Below are 13417 nucleotides of genomic sequence, written 5' to 3' on the forward strand. Positions count from 1 at the left end.
GGCCCGGAGGAAAGACTGAACTGTCACAAATTTAAACACAGTGTCTGGAGGAAATACAGAACTGTCACAAATTTAAACACAAGGCCTAGAGGAAATACTGTACTGTCACAAATTTAAACACAGGGCCTGGATGAAATACTGAACATTCACAAATTTAAGCACAGGGCCCGGAGGAAAGACTGAACTGTCACAACTTTAAACGCAGGGTCTGGAGGAAATACTGAACTGTCACAAATTTAAACACAAGGCCTGGAGGAAATACTGAACTGTCACAAATTTAAACACAAGGCCTGGAGGAAATACTGAACTGTCACAAATTTAAACACAAGGCCTGGAGGAAATACTGAACTGTCACAGCTTTAAACACAGGGTCTGGAGGAAATACTGAACTGTCACAAATTTAAACACAGGGCCCGGAGGAAAGACTGAACTGTCACAAATTTAAACACAGGGTCTGGAGGAAATACTGAACTGTCACAAATTTAAACACAAGGCCTAGAGGAAATACTGTACTGTCACAAATTTAAACACAGGGCCTGGATGAAATACTGAACTGTCACAAATTTAAGCACAGGGCCCGGAGGAAAGACTGAACTGTCACAACTTTAAACGCAGGGTCTGGAGGAAATACTGAACTGTCACAAATTTAAACACAAGGCCTGGAGGAAATACTGAACTGTCACAAATTTAAACACAAGGCCTGGAGGAAATACTGAACTGTCACAAATTTAAGCACAGGGCCCGGAGGAAAGGCTGAACTGTCACAACTTTAAACGCAGGGTCTGGAGGAAATACTGAACTGTCACAAATTTAAACACAAGGCCTGGAGGAAATACTGAACTGTCACAAATTTAAACACAGGGTCTGGAGGAAATACTGAACTGTCACAAATTTAAACACAGGGCCCGGAGGAAAGACTGAACTGTCACAAATTTAAACACAGCGTCTGGAGGAAATACTGAACTGTCACAAATTTAAACACAAGGCCTAGAGGAAATACTGTACTGTCACAAATTTAAACACAGGGCCTGGATGAAATACTGAACTGTCACAAATTTAAGCACAGGGCCCGGAGGAAAGACTGAACTGTCACAACTTTAAACGCAGTGTCTGGAGGAAATACTGAACTGTCACAAATTTAAACACAAGGCCTGGAGGAAATACTGAACTGTCACAAATTTAAACACAAGGCCTGGAGGAAATACTGAACTGTCACAAATTTAAACACAGGGCCTGGAGTAAATACTGAACTGTCACAAATTTAAACACAGGGCCTGGAGTAAATACTGAACTGTCACAAATTTAAACACAGGGCCTGGAGGGAATACTGAACTGTCACAACTTTAATCACAGGGCCTGGAGGAAATACTGAACTGTGACATATTTAAACACAGGGCCTGGAGGGAATACTGAAATGTCACAAATTTAAACACAGGGCCTGGAGTAAATACTGAAATGTCACAAATTTAAACACAGGGCCTGGAGGGAATACTGAACTGTTACAAATTTAAACACAGGGTCTGGAGGAAATACTGAACTGTGACATATTTAAACACAGGGCCTGGAGGGAATACTGAAATGTCACAAATTTAAACACAAGGCCTGGAGTAAATACTGAAATGTCACAAATTTAAACACAGGGCCTGGAGGGAATACTGAACTGTTACAAATTTAAACACAGGGTCTGGAGGAAATACTGAACTGTCACAAATTTAAACACAAGGCCTGGAGGAAATACTGAACTGTCACAAATTTAAACACAGGGCCTGGAGAAAATACTGAACGGTCACAAATTTAAACACAAGGCCTGGAGGGAATACTGAACTGTCACAAATTTAAACACAAGGCCTGGAGGAAATACTGAAATGTCACAAATTTAAACACAGGGCCTGGAGGGAATACTGAACTGTCACAAATTTAAACACAGGGTCTGGAGGAAATACTGAACTGTCACAAATTTAAACACAAGACCTGGAGGAAATACTGAACTGTCACAAATTTAAACACAGGGTCTGGAGGAAGTACTGAACTGTCACAAATTTAAACACAAGGCCTGGAGGAATTACTGAACTTTCACAAATTTAAACACAAGGCCTGGAGGAAATACTGAACTGTCACAAATTTAAACACAAGGCCTGGAGGAAATACTGAACTGTCACAAATTTAAACACAAGGTCTGGAGGAAATACTGAACTGTCACAAATTTAAACACAAGGCCTGGAGGAAATACTGAACTGTCACAACTTTAAACACAAGGCCTGGAGGAAATACTGAACTGTCAGAAATTTAAACACAAGGCCTGGAGGAAATACTGAACTGTCACAAATTTAAACACAAGGCCTGGAGGAAATACTGAACTGTCACAAATTTAAACACAAGGCCTGGAGGAAATACTGAACTGTCACAAATTTAAACACAAGGCCTGGAGTAAATACTGAACTCTCACAAATTTAAACACAAGGCCTGGAGGGAATACTGAGCTGTCAGAAATTTAAACACAAGGCCTGGAGGAAATACTGAACTCTCACAAATTTAAACACAAGGCCTGGAGGAAATACTGAACTGTCACAAATTTAAACACAAGGCCTGGAGGAAATACTGAACTGTCACAAATTTAAACACAAGGCCTTGAGGAAATACTGAACTCTCACAAATTTAAACACAAGGCCTGGAGGGAATACTGAACTGTCACAAATTTAAACACAGGGCCTGGAGGAAATACTGGTCTGTCACAAATTTAAACACAAGGCCTGGAGGAAATACTGAACTGTCACAAATTTAAACACAGTGCCTGGAGGAAATACTGAACTGTCACAAATTTAAACACAAGGCCTGGAGGAAATACTGAACTGTCACAAATTTAAACACAAGGCCTGGAGGAAATACTGAACGGTCACAAATTTAAACACAAGGCCTGGGGGAAATACTGAACTGTCACAAATTTAAACACAGGGCCTGGAGGAAATACTGAACTGTCACAACTTTAAACACAAGGCCTGGAGGAAATACTGAACTGTCACAAATTTAAACACAGGGCCTGGAGGAAATACTGAACTGTCACAAATTTAAACACAAGGCCTGGAGGAAATACTGAACTGTCACAAATTTAAACACAGGGCCTGGAGGAAATACTGAACTGTCACAAATTTAAACACAAGGCCTGGAGGAAATACTGAACTGTCACAAATTTAAACACAAGGCCTGGAGGGAATACTGAACTGTCACAACATTAAACACAGGGCCTGGAGGAAATACTGAACTGTCACAACTTTAAACACAGGGCCTGGAGGAAATACTGAACTGTCACAAATTTAAACACAAGGCCTGGAGGGAATACTGAACTGTCACAACTTTAAACACAGGGCCTGGAGGAAATACTGAACTGTCACAACTTTAAACACAAGGCCTGGAGGAAATACTGAACTGTCACAAATTTAAACACAGGGTCTGGAGGAAATACTGAACAGTCACAACTTTAAACACAAGGCCTGGAGGAAATACTGAACTGTCACAAATTTAAACACAGGGCCTGGAGGAAATACTGAACTGTCACAAATTTAAACACAGGGTCTGGAGGAAATACTGAACTGTCACAACTTTAAACACAAGGCCTGGAGGAAATACTGAACTGTCACAAATTTAAACACAGGGCCTGGAGTAAATACTGAGCTGTCACAAATTTAAACACAAGGCCTGGAGGAAATACTGAAATGTCACAAATTTAAACACAGGGCCTGGAGGGAATACTGAACTGTTACAAATTTAAACACAGGGTCTGGAGGAAATACTGAACTGTGACATATTTAAACACAGGGCCTGGAGGGAATACTGAAATGTCACAAATTTAAACACAAGGCCTGGAGTAAATACTGAAATGTCACAAATTTAAACACAGGGCCTGGAGGGAATACTGAACTGTTACAAATTTAAACACAGGGTCTGGAGGAAATACTGAACTGTCACAAATTTAAACACAAGGCCTGGAGGAAATACTGAACTGTCACAAATTTAAACACAGGGCCTGGAGGAAATACTGAACGGTCACAAATTTAAACACAAGGCCTGGAGGGAATACTGAACTGTCACAAATTTAAACACAAGGCCTGGAGGAAATACTGAAATGTCACAAATTTAAACACAGGGCCTGGAGGGAATACTGAACTGTCACAAATTTAAACACAGGGTCTGGAGGAAATACTGAACTGTCACAAATTTAAACACAAGACCTGGAGGAAATACTGAACTGTCACAAATTTAAACACAGGGTCTGGAGGAAGTACTGAACTGTCACAAATTTTAACACAAGGCCTGGAGGGAATACTGAACTGTCAGAAATTTAAACACAAGGCCTGGAGGAAATACTGAACTGTCACAAATTTAAACACAAGGCCTGGAGGAAATACTGAACTGTCACAAATTTAAACACAAGGCCTGGAGTAAATACTGAACTCTCACAAATTTAAACACAAGGCCTGGAGGGAATACTGAGCTGTCAGAAATTTAAACACAAGGCCTGGAGGAAATACTGAACTCTCACAAATTTAAACACAAGGCCTGGAGGAAATACTGAACTGTCACAAATTTAAACACAAGGCCTGGAGGAAATACTGAACTGTCACAAATTTAAACACAAGGCCTTGAGGAAATACTGAACTCTCACAAATTTAAACACAAGGCCTGGAGGGAATACTGAACTGTCACAAATTTAAACACAGGGCCTGGAGGAAATACTGGTCTGTCACAAATTTAAACACAAGGCCTGGAGGAAATACTGAACTGTCACAAATTTAAACACAGTGCCTGGAGGAAATACTGAACTGTCACAAATTTAAACACAAGGCCTGGAGGAAATACTGAACTGTCACAAATTTAAACACAAGGCCTGGAGGAAATACTGAACGGTCACAAATTTAAACACAAGGCCTGGGGGAAATACTGAACTGTCACAAATTTAAACACAGGGCCTGGAGGAAATACTGAACTGTCACAACTTTAAACACAAGGCCTGGAGGAAATACTGAACTGTCACAAATTTAAACACAGGGCCTGGAGGAAATACTGAACTGTCACAAATTTAAACACAAGGCCTGGAGGAAATACTGAACTGTCACAAATTTAAACACAGGGCCTGGAGGAAATACTGAACTGTCACAAATTTAAACACAAGGCCTGGAGGAAATACTGAACTGTCACAAATTTAAACACAAGGCCTGGAGGGAATACTGAACTGTCACAACATTAAACACAGGGCCTGGAGGAAATACTGAACTGTCACAACTTTAAACACAGGGCCTGGAGGAAATACTGAACTGTCACAAATTTAAACACAAGGCCTGGAGGGAATACTGAACTGTCACAACTTTAAACACAGGGCCTGGAGGAAATACTGAACTGTCACAACTTTAAACACAAGGCCTGGAGGAAATACTGAACTGTCACAAATTTAAACACAGGGTCTGGAGGAAATACTGAACAGTCACAACTTTAAACACAAGGCCTGGAGGAAATACTGAACTGTCACAAATTTAAACACAGGGCCTGGAGGAAATACTGAACTGTCACAAATTTAAACACAGGGTCTGGAGGAAATACTGAACAGTCACAACTTTAAACACAAGGCCTGGAGGAAATACTGAACTGTCACAAATTTAAACACAGGGCCTGGAGTAAATACTGAGCTGTCACAAATTTAAACACAAGGCCTGGAGGAAATACTGAACTGTCACAAATTTAAACACAAGGCCTGGAGGAAATACTGAACTGTCACAAATTTAAACACAGGGCCTGGAGGAAATACTGTACTGTCACAAATTTAAACACAAGGCCTGGAGGAAATACTGAACTGTTACAAATTTAAACACAAGGTCTGGAGGAAATACTGAACTGTCACAAATTTAAACACAGGGCCTGGAAGAAATACTGTACTGTCACAAATTTAAACACAAGGCCTGGAGGAAATACTGAACTGTTACAAATTTAAACACAAGGTCTGGAGGAAATACTGAACTGTCACAAATTTAAACACAGGGCCTGGAGGAAATACTGAACTGTCACAAATTTAAACACAGGGCCTGGAGGAAATACTGAACTGTCACAAATTTAAACACAGGGCCTGGAGGAAATACTAAACGACACAAATTTAAACACAAGGCCTGGAGGAAATCCTGAACTGTCACAAATTTAAACACAAGGCCTGGAGGAAATACTGAACAGTCACAAATTTAAACACAAGACCTGGAGGAAATACTGAACTGTCACAAATTTAAACCCAGAGCCTGGAAGAAATACTGAACTGTCACAAATTTAAACACAAGGCCTGGAGGAAATACTGAACGGTCACAAATTTAAACACAAGGCCTGGAGGAAATCCTGAACTGTCACAAATTTAAACACAAGGCCTGGAGGAAATACTGAACGGTCACAAATTTAAACACAAGGCCTGGAGGAACTACTGAACGGTCACAAATTTAAACACAAGGCCTGGAGGGAATACTGAACTGTCACAAATTTAAACACAGGGCCTGCAGGAACTACTGAATGGTCACAAATTTAAACACAAGGCCTGGAGGGAATACTGAACTGTCACAAATTTAAACACAGGGCCTGGAGGAACTACTGAACAGTCACAAATTTAAACACAAGGCCTGGAGGGAATACTGAACTGTCACAAATTTAAACACAGGGCCTGGAGGAACTACTGAACTGTCACAAATTTAAACACAGGGCCTGGAGGAAATACTGAACTGTCACAAATTTAAACACAGGGCCTGGAGGAAATACTGAACTGTCACAAATTTAAACACAAGGCCTGGAGGGAATACTGAACTGTCACAAATTTAAACACAAGGCCTGGAGGAAATACTGAACTCTCACAAATTTAAACACAAGGCCTGGAGGGAATACTGAACTGTCACAAATTTAAACATAAGGCCTGGAGGAAATACTGAACTCTCACAAATTTAAACATAAGGCCTGGAGGAAATACTGAACTGTCACAAATTTAAACACAAGGTCTGGAGGAAATACTGGTCTGTCACAGCTTTAAACACAAGGCCTGGAGGAAATACTGAACTGTCACAAATTTAAACACAGGGCCTGGAGGAAATCCTGAACTGTCACAAATTTAAACACAAGGCCTGGAGGAAATACTGAACTGTCACAAATTTAAACACAAGGCCTGGAGGAAATACTGAACTGTTACAAATTTAAACACAAGGTCTGGAGGAAATACTGGTCTGTCACAGCTTTAAACACAGGGCCTGGAGGAAATCCTGAACAGTCACAAATTTAAACACAAGGCCTGGAGGAAATACTGAACTGTCACAAATTTAAACACAAGGCCTGGAGGAAATACTGAACTGTCACAAATTTAAACACAAGGCCTGGAGGAAATACTGAACTGTCACAAATTTAAACACAAGGCCTGGAGGAAATACTGAACTCTCACAAATTTAAACACAAGGCCTGGAGGGAATACTGAGCTATCAGAAATTTAAACACAAGGCCTGGAGGAAATACTGAACTGTCACAAATTTAAACAAAAGGCCTGGAGGAAATACTGAACTCTCACAAATTTAAACACAAGGCCTGGAGGAAATACTGAACTGTCACAAATTTAAACACAAGGCCTGGAGGAAATACTGAACTCTCACAAATTTAAACACAGGGCCTGTAGTAAATACTGTACTGTCACAAATTTAAACACAGGGCCTGGAGGAAATACTGAACTGTCACAAATTTAAACACAGGGCCTGGAGGAAATACTGAACTGTCACAAATTTAAACACAGGGCCTGGAGGAAATACTGAACTGTCACAAATTTAAACACAAGGCCTGGAGGAAATACTGAACTGTCTCAAATTTAAACACAGGGCCTGGAGGAAATACTGAACTGTCACAGATTTAAACACAAGGCCTGGAGGGAATACTGAACTGTCACAAATTTAAACACAGGGCCTGGAGGAAATACTGAACTGTCACAGATTTAAACACAAGGCCTGGAGGGAATACTGAACTGTCACAACTTTAAACACAAGGCATGGAGGAAATACTGAACTGTCACAAATTTAAACACAGGGCCTGGAGGAAATACTGAACTGTCACAAATTTAAACACAAGGCCTGGAGGAAATACTGAACTGTCACAAATTTAAACACAGGGCCTGGAGGAAATACTGAACTGTCACAAATTTAAACACAAGGCCTGGAGGGAATACTGAACTGTCACAAATTTAAACACAGGGTCTGGAGGAAATACTGAACTGTCACAAATTTAAACACAGGGCCTGGAGTAAATACTGAACTGTCACAAATTTAAACACAAGGCCTGGAGGAAATACTGAACTGTCACAAATTTAAACACAAGGCCTGGAGGAAATACTGAACTGTCACAAATTTAAACACAAGGCCTGGAGGAAATACTGAACTGTCACAAATTTAAACACAAGGCCTGGAGGAAATACTGAACTGTCACAAATTTAAACACAAGGCCTGGAGGAAATACTGAACTGTCACAAATTTAAACACAAGGCCTGGAGGAAATACTGAACTGTCACAAATTTAAACACAAGGCCTGGAGGAAATACTGAACTCTCACAAATTTAAACACAGGGCCTGGAGGAAATACTGAACTGTCACAAATTTAAACACAGGGCCTGGAGGAAATACTGAACTGTCACAAATTTAAACACAAGGCCTGGAGGGAAATACTGAACTGTCACAAATTTAAACTCAGGGTCTGGAGGAAATACTGAACTGTCACAAATTTAAACACAGGGCCTGGAGTAAATACTGAACTGTCACAAATTTAAACACAAGGCCTGGAGGAAATACTGAACTGTCTCAAATTTAAACACAGGGCCTGGAGGAAATACTGAACTGTCACAAATTTAAACACAAGGCCTGGAGGAAATACTGAACTGTCACAAATTTAAACACAGGGGCCTGGAGGAAATACTGAACTGTCACAAATTTAAACACAGGGCCTGGAGGAAATACTGAACTGTCACAAATTTAAACACAGGGCCTGGAGGAAATACTGAACTGTCACAAATTTAAACACAGGGGCCTGGAGGAAATACTGAACTGTCACAAATTTAAACACAAGGCCTGGAGGAAATACTGAACAGTCACAAATTTAAACACAAGGCCTGGAGGAAATACTGAACTGTCACAAATTTAAACACAGGGCCTGGAGGAAATACTGAACTGTCACAAATTTAAACACAAGGCCTGGAGGAAATACTGAACTGTCATACATTTAAACACAAGGCCTGGAGGAACTACTGAACTGTTACAAATTTAAACACAAGGCCTGGAGGAAATACTGAACTGTGACAAATTTAAACACAAGGCCTGGAGGAAATACTGGTCTGTCACAAATTTAAACACAAGGCCTGGAGGAAATACTGAACTGTCACAAATTTAAACACAAGGCCTGGAGGAAATACTGAACTGTCACAAATTTAAACACAAGGCCTGGAGGAAATACTGAACTGTCACAAATTTAAACACAGGGCCTGGAGGAAATACTGAACTGTCACAAATTTAAACACAAGGCCTGGAGGAAATACTGAACTGTCACAAATTTAAACACAAGGCCTGGAGGAAATACTGAACTGTCACAAATTTAAACACAGGGCCTGGAGGAAATACTGAACTGTCACAAATTTAAACACAAGGCCTGGAGGGAAATACTGAACTGTCACAAATTTAAACACAAGGCCTGGAGGAAATACTGAACTGTCATACATTTAAACACAAGACCTGGAGGAACTACTGAACTGTTACAAATTTAAACACAGGGCCTGGAGGAAATACTGAACTGTCACAAATTTAAACACAAGGCCTGGAGGAAATACTGAACTGTCACAAATTTAAACACAAGGCCTGGAGGAAATACTGAACTGTGACAAATTTAAACACAAGGCCTGGAGGGAATACTGAACTGTCACAAATTTAAACACAAGGCCTGGAGGGAATACTGAACTGCCACAAATTTAAACACAAGGCCTGGAGGAAATACTGAACTGTCACAAATTTAAACACAAGGCCTGGAGGAAATACTGAACTGTCACAAATTTAAACACAAGGCCTGGAGGGAATACTGAACTGTCACAAATTTAAACACAAGGCCTGGAGGAAATACTGAACTGTCACAAATTTAAACACAGGGCCTGGAGGAAATGCTGAACTGTTACAAATTTAAACACAGGGCCTGGAGGAAATACTGTACTGTCACAAATTTAAACACAGGGCCTGGAGGAAATACTGAACTGTCACAAATTTAAACACAGGGCCTGGAGGAACTACTGAACGGTCACAAATTTAAACACAAGGCCTGGAGGGAATACTGAACTGTCACAAATTTAAACACAAGGCCTGGAGGAAATACTGAACTGTCACAAATTTAAACACAGGGCCTGGAGGAAATACTGAACTGTTACAAATTTAAACACAGGGCCTGGAGGAAATACTGAACTGTCACAAATATAAACACAGGGCCTGGGGGAAAGACTGAACTGACACAAATTTAAACACAAGGCCTGGAGTAAATACTGTACTGTCACAAATTTAAACACAGGGCCTGGAGGAAATACTGAACTGTCACAAATTTAAACACAAGGCCTGGAGGAAATACTGTACTGTCACAAATTTAAACACAGGGCCTGGAGGAAATACTGAACTGTCACAAATTTAAACACAAGGCCTGGAGTAAATACTGTACTGTCACAAATTTAAACACAGGGCCTGGAGGAAATACTGAACTGTCACAAATTTAAACACAAGGCCTGGAGGAAATACTGAACTGTCACAAATTTAAACACAGGGCCTGGAGGAAATACTGAACTGTTACAAATTTAAACACAGGGCCTGGAGGGAATACTGAACTGTCACAAATTAAAACACAAGGTCTGGAGGAAATACTGAACTGTCACAAATTTAAACGCAAGGTCTGGAGGAAATACTGAACTGTCACAAATTTAAACACAGGGCCTGGAGGAAATACTGAACTGTCACAAATTTAAACACAAGGCCTGGAGGAAATACTGAACTGTCACAAATTTAAACACAAGGCCTGGAGGAAATACTGAACTGTCACAAATTTAAACACAGGGCCTGGAGGAAATACTGAACTGTCACAAATTTAAACACTGGGCCTGGAGGAAATACTGAACTGTCACAAATTTAAACACAGGGTCTGGAGGAAATACTGAACTGTCACAAATTTAAACACAAGGCCTGGAGGAAATACTGAACTGTCACAAATTTAAACACAAGGCCTGGAGGAAATACTGAACTGTCACAAATTTAAACACAAGGCCTGGAGGAAATCCTGAACTGTCACAAATTTAAACACAAGGCCTGGAGGAAATACTGAACTGTCACAAATTTAAACACAAGGCCTGGAGGAAATCCTGAACTGTCACAAATTTAAACACAGGGCCTGGAGGAAATACTGAACTGTCACAAATTTAAACACAAGGCCTGGAGGAAATCCTGAACTGTCACAAATTTAAACACAAGGCCTGGAGGAAATACTGAACGGTCACAAATTTAAACACAAGGCCTGGAGGAACTACTGAACGGTCACAAATTTAAACACAAGGCCTGGAGGAAATACTGAACTGTCACAAATTTAAATACAGGGCCTGGAGGAACTACTGAACGGTCACAAATTTAAACACAAGGCCTGGAGGGAATACTGAACTGTCACAAATTTAAACACAAGGCCTGGAGGAAATACTGAACTGTCACAAATTTAAACACAGGGCCTGGAGGAAATACTGAACTGTTACAAATTTAAACACAGGGCCTGGAGGAAATACTGAACTGTCACAAATATAAACACAGGGCCTGGGGGAAAGACTGAACTGTCACAAATTTAAACACAAGGCCTGGAGTAAATACTGTACTGTCACAAATTTAAACACAGGGCCTGGAGGAAATACTGAACTGTCACAAATTTAAACACAAGGCCTGGAGGAAATACTGTACTGTCACAAATTTAAACACAGGGCCTGGAGGAAATACTGAACTGTCACAAATTTAAACACAAGGCCTGGAGTAAATACTGTACTGTCACAAATTTAAACACAGGGCCTGGAGGAAATACTGAACTGTCACAAATTTAAACACAAGGCCTGGAGGAAATACTGAACTGTCACAAATTTAAACACAGGGCCTGGAGGAAATACTGAACTGTTACAAATTTAAACACAGGGCCTGGAGGGAATACTGAACTGTCACAAATTAAAACACAAGGTCTGGAGGAAATACTGAACTGTCACAAATTTAAACGCAAGGTCTGGAGGAAATACTGAACTGTCACAAATTTAAACACAGGGCCTGGAGGAAATACTGAACTGTCACAAATTTAAACACAGGGTCTGGAGGAAATACTGAACTGTCACAAATTTTAACACAGGGCCTGGAGGAAATACTGAACTATCACAAATTTAAACACAAGGTCTGGAGGAAATACTGAACTGTCACAAATTTAAACACAGGGCCTGGAGGAAATACTGAACTGTCACAAATTTAAACACAGGGTCTGGAGGAAATACTGAACTGTCACAAATTTAAACACAAGGCCTGGAGGAAATACTGAACTGTCACAAATTTAAACACAAGGCCTGGAGGAAATACTGAACTGTCACAAATTTAAACACAAGGCCTGGAGGAAATCCTGAACTGTCACAAATTTAAACACAAGGCCTGGAGGAAATACTGAACTGTCACAAATTTAAACACAAGGCCTGGAGGAAATCCTGAACTGTCACAAATTTAAACACAGGGCCTGGAGGAAATACTGAACTGTCACAAATTTAAACACAAGGCCTGGAGGAAATCCTGAACTGTCACAAATTTAAACACAAGGCCTGGAGGAAATACTGAACGGTCACAAATTTAAACACAAGGCCTGGAGGAACTACTGAACGGTCACAAATTTAAACACAAGGCCTGGAGGGAATACTGAACTGTCACAAATTTAAACACAGGGCCTGGAGGAACTACTGAACGGTCACAAATTTAAACACAAGGCCTGGAGGGAATACTGAACTGTCACAAATTTAAACACAGGGCCTGGAGGAAATACTGAACTCTCACAAATTTAAACACAAGGCCTGGAAGAAATACTGAACTGTCACAAATTTAAACACAGGGCCTAGAGGAAATACTGAACTGTTACAAATTTAAACACAGGGCCTGGGGGAAATACTGAACTGTCACAAATTTAAACACAGGGCCTAGAGGAAATACTGAACTGTTACAAATTTAAACACAGGGCCTGGGGGAAATACTGAACTGTCACAAATTTAAACACAGGGCCTGGAGGAAATACTGTACTGTCACAAATTTAAACGCAGGGCCTGGAGGAAATACTGAACTGTCACAAATTTAAACACAGGGCCTGG

Source organism: Heterodontus francisci, unplaced genomic scaffold, assembly GCF_036365525.1.
Source record: "Heterodontus francisci isolate sHetFra1 unplaced genomic scaffold, sHetFra1.hap1 HAP1_SCAFFOLD_275, whole genome shotgun sequence".
In the NCBI taxonomy this organism is placed as follows: Eukaryota; Metazoa; Chordata; class Chondrichthyes; order Heterodontiformes; family Heterodontidae; genus Heterodontus; species Heterodontus francisci.